This window comes from Sturnus vulgaris, chromosome 1 (assembly GCF_052056855.1).
Source record: "Sturnus vulgaris isolate bStuVul1 chromosome 1, bStuVul1.hap1, whole genome shotgun sequence".
Classification (NCBI taxonomy): domain Eukaryota; kingdom Metazoa; phylum Chordata; class Aves; order Passeriformes; family Sturnidae; genus Sturnus; species Sturnus vulgaris.
Genome location: NC_142243.1, coordinates 38742846 through 38751634, shown reverse-complemented (window position 1 = coordinate 38751634; position 8789 = coordinate 38742846). Strand labels below are relative to the sequence as shown.

General features: G+C 37.3%; 1 long non-coding RNA gene across 1 annotated transcript; it reads left to right on the top strand.

Annotated features, from left to right (window-relative positions):
• The first annotated feature begins 357 nt into the window (after positions 1-357).
• On the top strand, positions 358-5979 carry LOC148225165 (uncharacterized). Its single transcript, XR_015799018.1, has 3 exons — positions 358-480; positions 3855-4044; positions 5595-5979. It is a non-coding gene; the product is annotated as an uncharacterized LOC148225165 (long non-coding RNA).
• Positions 5980-8789: the final 2810 nt, after the last annotated feature.

The following is an 8789-nucleotide window of genomic DNA, read 5'->3' as shown; positions in this document are numbered from 1 at the left end:
TTTTTTGATAGTTTAGAAACTGAAAAACAAGAAGGAATTTGAAAAAGTAGACAGAATATAGCTTTTCCTTAGCCCATTATTCTTCTAAGAAAGCAGTTGCTGGAAATATTATTTTGCTGGGTTTTACACATTTTAAAGCTGTAAAAGAGATCACATATTTTTTTAATTTCATGAATGAATGGAGAAAACTGCTATGAATGGTAGTCAGTCACAAGAACTAATTGTTCCAAACTTCAAAAGGAAAAGTGAGGTCAACCATTTTGCTTTTTCTCGATATTAATTCTGCTTCATGCTATGAATGTGCTACATCTAGTATTCATATTAATACAGATTTAAAATATGTTTTCCACGGGTTTTAGAAAAGAAAATGTGGAGGTGGAAACATTGCCTGTGAGTTTCCTGAGACTCTCCATCCAGTCAGCATTATCTCTGTGATACCCGTGCCTGTGAAATGCCACACTGCATCCCAGTTGAACACAGGTAATTATTTTTTTTCCTCAGTCTGAGGCTATCAGTACTGCTCTACAGTCATAAACAACTGCTTTTGGTTCAGCTGAGAGGCAGCTGCTTTGAGTGGTGGGTAAAGGTCTTGATAGACCAAGTTTGACTTCTTGGTGTCTGGTGGGTTTGGGACAGAAGCCTCAAAAGTGACAAGAAATGCTGTGTGCTGTAACGAAGCAGTGGAAGCCTCCCTGTGGTTAACTGCATCCTGCCACTGCCTGGGCTGGAGTGCAGGTTACCAGGTGTCACCAGCGTTAAAGTAGTGACCTTTCAGCTTATGGACCTCTGCCATCTGGCTCCACACTGTGCTGTGCCTGATCTGGGCTTTAAAACAATCTGCAGATAAGTTAATGTACCTGTCATCTTGCCCCCAGCGAGATTTGTGCCTGGTCTTTCAGCAGTGCTGCTCACATTTTGCAGTTTAGATTCCCTCATATTGTAGATTTAGTTTTATTTTTCTGTAGATATTCCCTGGGGCCAAAACAGAAGGAAGGGGAAAATCTTTGCTGCAAAAGTCTTATATTTATGAGGTTTATGATGGCAGGGAGGGGGAAGATCCTTAAAAAATAACTCCAGTTGTTTTTAAATCTTTGTTCATATTTTAAAATTATCTGTGGAGCGCAGATTTGCATCTATAAAACAAACAAATAAGAAAATCCTGTGATGTTATTAATAAAGCAGGTGGCTCATCTTTCAAAATCCCATTTTAGCCAGGCAGTGATTTTCAGTGAAACCTGACATGTTCATTTTTGCCAAACTTAGCAGCCCCCTAGGCCTGTTGAAAGTCACTTGAAAAAAGCTTTTTTAACAGATCAGTTTTCTTTGCAGAAGCTATAACATCTCCTGTTCTTGTAAAGATTTGTTTCTTTTACATCTGTATTAGCCGAGCAGCAAACTGCCGCTGGTGACATAGATTAGCAAAGTAGGCTAGTTATACAACATTGAAGAAAGATACATCCTGGAAGTCATTTAGTTAGTACCTTTAGACATTGGCAACTATATCTTCCTTTTTCCATTTATTGTAGAGAATTAATACTTGTGAATCTATTGGCATAATTGATGTCAGCTGGGGAATTGGAGCAAGCCTTGCAAATATGTTAATTCTCACTGCAAATGATAGAAAGCACTGGGAAAAATCCAGATCTAGTTTGAGTCCATTGACTTCTCTGAACTCATGGAGTATTTTCCATGTTAAACACATGATTTTGTTCAAAAATGCCTCCCAGACTCCTGGTTCACATTTTATTAAGAAAGACAGTCTGCTAGCTGCCCATTAACATACTCTGCTTGACAGAGTGAATAAGCACCCATACTTTTTGAGCAAGTGTAGCTATTTACTTACAGCTATGTGAGCATAGTAATAATGAGTTAAGAAATTTTGATGAAAGGCATTGCTTTTGTGGTCTTGCTTCCAGTACAGAATGAGAAAAGGATGGTTTTGGTTGAGCTCAGTTTTTACCTCAAAAAAAAATTTAAAAAAGCATGGCTCTTTCTTTCCTCCTCCATATTCACAGTCTCATCTTAGTCAGAGAGATGATCTGCAGATGCTAAATGCCTGCCAACCTGACCTTGGTACCAGGGAAGGTCATGAGGCAAATCGTCTTGAGTGACACTATGAGACATGGGCAAGACAACCAGGAGGTCCGTCCCAGCCAGCACGGGTTTATGAAAGACAGGTCCTGTTTGACCAACTTGATGTCCTTCTGTGGCAAGGTGACCCTCCAAGTGGATGAGGAAGAGGCTGTGAATGTCATCTGCCTGGACTTTAGTAATGCCTTTGACACTGTGGAACTTCTGTCTTTCCCCTGTGTTTAAGCAGATGCTGTGTGGGATGAATATGGTGCTGGTGTCAGCAGGAGACCCTGAACTCTTCCCCTGCATCTTTCCATATTTGGGGATGTGGGCATGGGAATGGCTCAGTAGAGTCATCACACACCTCCTTAGATCTATAGAGCACTACAGCCCTGGCTCTTGTTAGATGTGGCATCTGGATTTCTCCTCAAACTCTTGGTACTGCCAAAGTGAATTTTTTCATGTATCCTACATGGTGAGTGGGAGCCAACAATTTGCAGAAGTTCTCCCAGTCAACCTTTTACTTGTAAGAGATTAAGAGATGCTTACTAAGCCATAGGATGAGTATTGATTGAACTTGTAAAAATCTTCCTCATTAGGAATTGGTCTCAACAAAAGCTGGTTGGGTGTTTGAAATGTCATGTATTTTCCACAGACAGCAAATAATGTTCCTTTTTTGGCTGTAAAATCAATGTCTCTGAGCTTTGCATAGTAGGAGAGGACAAAGGTAAACTCCTGAGGGATCATGCATAGGACTTTCCACTTGACTCTTATGCTGCTCCATCAAGAATAAATCTTGAAAATCAAAGGTGCCTACCATCTGAATTAAAGACCCTAAATTGATCAAATCACACTGAAAGCAATGGTATCTTCAGGTATATGAGATATGAGTAGAGTGTAACATGAACTGGAAAGTAGAAAAAGTCTGGAAAGCTCTATTCTGAAGGAGAAATGAGACTTGGTGTCTCATAGCATGTGCTTGAATTCACAAGTCACTTCTGTATCAAATACACAGAAAAAAATATCTTCAAAGTGGCACCGTTTCTGCATCTGGCTTCTGAAATTCCTCATTTTGTGTCTAAACTTGGGTACTGAGTGAAGTGTGCATTGAGAATTTTTTGCACAGTTTTCAGAATAATTATCATAATGAATTCAGTAACTCTCTCTTAATGTGGTTATCATTCTTCCCTGGTTTCAACAGGAAATTATAAGTTAATTTGAGCAGAACTTTTTTTATATGTTAACATTGTATAAGAGGTTCCATCTAAGGCTCACTACTTGAGGATTTTGCCATGATCTGATAATAAATGATGAAGCTGGAATGTCCATGTTGAGGGAGGAAATACTTCAATTTGACAATACAATGATAATTTTCTCCTGCATGTATTCATGTCTGTTGGTTCCTCTGCAGATAAGTGTTGACATTCTGTTCTGGTGTGCAGTGGTCTTTTGGTTGGATACTTCAGCTCTGTAAGAGCCACTACCTATAGAAAATACACACTTCAACTAGAAGAAATTAATCCTAGGCAACTTTCTTTTTTTCATATTGTTTGCTTATCAGATCTGGTTTTCTTTTGTTTGTTTTTTTCTGGTGGTGTTTTTTTTTTAAGTATTACTCCATGCCAGCAATTTTATAATGACAGACTCTCCCCTTTCCTGTTAGTTTATATTTAGTACTGAAAATTTTCCCATATATCTGTAAATTGTGAAAAATAGAGCCCTTTTCTACCAGATATATATTTTAAGGTATCTTTAAGTAAAATAAAGATACTGTCTTTCAGCACTTGTGAAGCACTGCTGGATCCTGTTCGTGGTTCCCCAATACAACTGAGAGATGGAATTGCAGGAGAAAATCCATCAAAATGCCACTAAGATGATGAAGGAATCGGAGCTGCTCTCATATGGCTAAAGGCTAAGACAACTGTGACTGTTCATCCTGGAGAGGACAAGGCTTAGGAGCATCTTATAAATGTGTGTAAATACCGAAAGGGAGGGCACAAAGGCAACGGAGTCGGGTTCTTTTCAGATGTGCCCAGTGATAAGAGTCAATAGTCACAAACTGAAACACAAGAGATTCCCCTTGACATTAGAAAACGCTGTGAGGATGACTGAGTGGCAGCACAGATTGCCCAGGGACTTTTTTGGTGTCTCTCTCCTTGGAGATATTCAAAAGCTGTCTGAAGAGGGTTCTGGGTCTCTAGGTGCCCTTGCTTGAGCAAGGGGTTTGAGCAAGAGGACCTCCCCAGCCCCCTTCTAATCTCAGCTGTTCTGTGATTCTGTGAGATGCCAAACTTAACTATTTTGGGTTGAAAGCAAAAATCTCTGGTATCTCAGAAATACAGCTGTGCTGACTTTCTAACAAATTTATCATCACTGGAACATTACAGTCTTCTGTTGTTTCTGTTCCCCTCGTTTCTCAGGGCATATGTTGTAGTAAATTCTGGATTTTCAAATAGTTGACTTTATACTCTTGATGATCAATACAGAAGAATATTTTCCTCTTCTTTTGCTTTTCATGCTTGTCATGCAAATTAGTTTGAGCATGATGAAGACATTTATCAAATTCTTGGATACAGATGTGAATTTGCAGGGAAATGTGGAGGATACAGCCTTTCCTCTCTTGAGTTGCCTCTTGGTATAGCACACCTTAGCCTTTATGTGGAGGCTTCTTTGCACCTCCCGAGTCCAAGCCAATTGAATCCATCACTTTACTTATACTTAGCTACCTGAGACTTTCAGATCCCCAAAGTGCTGTCAGACACCTACAGCTATTTATTTATTTAGAGTTATGGTAGTTGCACAAGCAAATGTAGTTCTCCTCTTGCTGATTACAAGCCCTGCTTACTCACAAAAAGGTAATTTACTGCCTGCAGGGCAGGACTCGGTTATACCCAAGCTTCCTGGACAGCTAAATGGATCATTCCATTCCAGTGCTCATTCACTTGCTGGCCTCTCTCAGACTGTTTGCAAAAGCTCTTATCCTGCAAATGCTTACTCATGTAAGCTATAATACTCTAATCAGAAAGTAAGTGGGGCTTGGAGACATTAAGTTTGTTTTTTTTTAGTGAGTAAGCACTTTCAGGGCAAAACCCAAGGGCATCAGAAACGATGATAATTTTCTGCATAGTACATTGTCTATTTTTATCTTGAAGTCTGGATCTTTACATAAGTTTCTATTAAATTGTTTGAGATCGTCCCTTCCTAGATCAGTTGAAGCCCAGTAGGCAGACATTCTTATGCTTCAAAGCATTTTCTAATGACTCCCTATAAATGAAATGTAACATTAGCCTGAATTATAGCTGTGATCTGCTTCTAAGTTCCTTTTTAAGCACTAAATTATATCCTAGCAGTGACTGTGTCCTTTCTTCTGTCCCTCTGAATCTCACTTTAAGCTTATCAAATAACTCCTTTAACAAAATTGGCATTGGGGTTCATGACTTGTCCTTTTAAAATAAGATTGTTTACAAATGTCTTCCCAGCACCTAACGACTTACATGAAAGTGCATATTTTCATTTCCAAGGATGAAGAAGAAAATGAAGATGTGCCTATGCAGGGTCAGCTTTGTCTGAAAGACTGAAAGATAGTCATCAAAGCAAAAAATTCACTAATTTGATGAGTGGAAGACTGTGAACTACCCAGGCAGACATTAACTGGTATGTGTATGCTTGACTTGCTGCTACTGCTGCTGCTATTACCAGTCTTTTTAATAGTGCTCTGACTGCCTTTAAAAGCAGGTTTCTTGTAAGAATGCTTTCATATCTCAAACACTTCTGGTGATTTCACTCTTCAGCTATTTTCTTCCTTCAGCAGTTAAACAGTCTTTACAAACTCGAACTCCAGAAACATTAAGCAAAGGGTGATGTTTTGCCAAGCCATATGTTCTTAAATGGTGTATTTTATGAAGCTGATAATAAATACTTTAAGGCACAGTAGCTAAAAAAAATTCCAACCTAATGTAAGCAGGCACAATTCCAGTGATTTCAACATTAACGTTAGGGGTGAATTTAACTGTCTATTTTCACTCAGGGCTCGGTATAGTGTTCAAACTGAGCAGGTTTCATTGACATTATGTGTTGGACTGGAATCTAGACCAAAATTGCATTTTTTTCTACTCTACTCAATTTAAGAAATACTTCTCTGTATTTCCAGCTTTATTGCTTTGCAGAAGTATTAAAATGCTGATATAAAGAGTTCACTAGGTATAAAATCTTGCCTGGTATTTGATCATTTTCCTATCACAACAACTTTTTAAAGACATTGTTCACCTGCAAACATTTTAATCCTCTTTTACATTAATAATAAACTTAAACCTCTAGTACCTGCACAATTCTACATGAAAACACCAACTGTAGGCCATAAAATGACTGTTCAACTGAATAATAAATTGTAATACCAGGTAATCCACAAATAAGAAAGGCTTTTAGTCTTTCTGGTTGGTATACCAGGGAAATAGATAACCTCAGATAGTTAAAGTAGTGATGTTTCCTTTATACTTGTAGAAATATGCTGCAAGATTTTGCTTATCTAATCTTTGGTGAGGAGAGAACAGATAGCTTGGACTGCCAGGCTGAGCATTGGTCTTACTCAGTCACTTTTTTTCCATCTAGAAAGTTGATTTTGGAGGTGGCTCCTTCTGCTTTGTCTTTCCTGAGATGTGAAACAAGAAGGTTTTGGATAGTGAGGGATTATAAATTGTTCAAAACTTTCTTTTCTTCTCATTCCTTCACTGAATGTCTAATTTCTCTCTCCTTCCTAGACTGTATTGTCTCATGCACTCTACCACTTTAAATAGGTATCTGAGGTGTGAGGTGATGATACGAGGGTAAAACTCATCTTTACACCCTAAATACTCTTTTCACATTGTTTGAAATTTTTTGAAATTAAAAAAATCTGTTTTTATCAGGAAACTGTAATCTAATCATGGCCAGAATTGAGAGTTATCATGGCATCTTTCTGACTTTGTTTTTGGCCTTCGGATAACCAGAAATTTCTGTGTGAATTGCAACATTTAAGAAAAAGTTTTAAAATCCTTGTAAAACTTCAGATTCTTAATTTCCATTCTTCCAAAGAGTGTCAACATGAAAGAGGAAAGATAGGAGGAAATGGCCCTTACTGGCATTTTGCTCTTTAAAATGATGCTGTATTAAATTGAGTAATATGTTAAAATTCCATAGGCAGACAAATCCAACTCATTGATCAAAGGATAATTTCAATGAGTGAAGGAAAATTTACAGCATACCTGTCCTTTTAACAGCATTAAAGAAGTTTCAGGAATATTAAATCTTAAATAATTTATCTTTTTAAAAAAATCTGTGTTTCCCTTCAGACACTTAGAAAAGGAGATTGTAAACATGCTGTAGAATTAATAATGAATTATTGGATATTGAACTTTGCTCATTATCTTGTGACCATACAATATTTTGGTTTCTTGTCTCATCACTGAATATGTTTACTTGTGTTAGTGTATGCCAAGTCATTTCATGATACCACAGATTTTGATAGAAAGTTATGGTAAGGTTTTGGAAAGCAAGACACGTCTCAATATTAAAACTGTATCTTTATTCTTCTCTAAAACCTATTGAGGGATCCTTAAAAAATAGTACTGGTCTAATTATATCACTAGTGTAGAAATTAACAAGATATTAAGGAAATAACAGACTACTGATGTTTATGGAAAGGAAAAATCTAAAAGTGAGCTGAAAATTATAAATAATAAATATTATTATTAATAATAAGTTAAAATTATTAAAATAGTAGATTTAAATACTTAATTATAAATATTGCTTATAACAGTAGCTAATGACTACCTCCTAAACTAATCAAAAGCATTATTACATTTTTGGACGTTTAAAAATATTGTTCTAATTTGATTTTATCCTCTGGATAATGAAATTATTAGTTTTTCCCAATGTCATTCAGTTTCTTAAATCCCCTGAACTATAAATATATCTGTGCTACCTGCATGACTCCAAAATCACACTGGTTGGCTGGTTGGAGTCAGAGAGGTTGAGTAAAGAAGTTGTGTTATGAAAGAGACCAGAAGAGATTTAGAGAGAAAAATAAACACACACACACACACACACATAAAGGGAAAAAAAGAGTAAAAGTTACTCGTAACCCTTGCAGATAAGAAAATTTTTAAGACTAAGAAAATAATTCAGAAATATGTCACTAGTAATCAGTGTCAGCAAAATCCATGCAGGAAGGAAGTGAGACAGTAATTATTTGTCTCTAGTTTTGCTGATGCAACAAATGCAATCTTGGTCCTCCTCCTTAGCAAATGGCAAAAATCCCATTGGCACTGGTAAGGCCAATATTTTCCTCAATGTCCTGATGCAAGCTTGACACAATAACCAACCAACTCACATTGCCCCCAGTAGGACTTTTGCCACTGACTTCCCTGGCAGCAGAGCTGAACCTTTTGCCCTTGGGCCATGAGGCTGAAATCAATGAGATATTTGCTTTAAATTAGGTCATGTATTCTAGTGCTGTTTGTTTGGTTGTTTTTTTTTTTTTCCTTATGACTGCATCAGGGTCAGATCCATACTATGGCACAGAAGTGGAACAATCAGCTTTCAGTGTACACATTAAGGTGTGCATAGATGTGATGTTGTGTTACAGATTTGATCAATCTGAGCTCATGTTGGCTGTGATGTAATTTCCATTGGTCCCAGTGAAAAAAATAGTAGGAAGAAATCTGGCCTATATTTTCCTC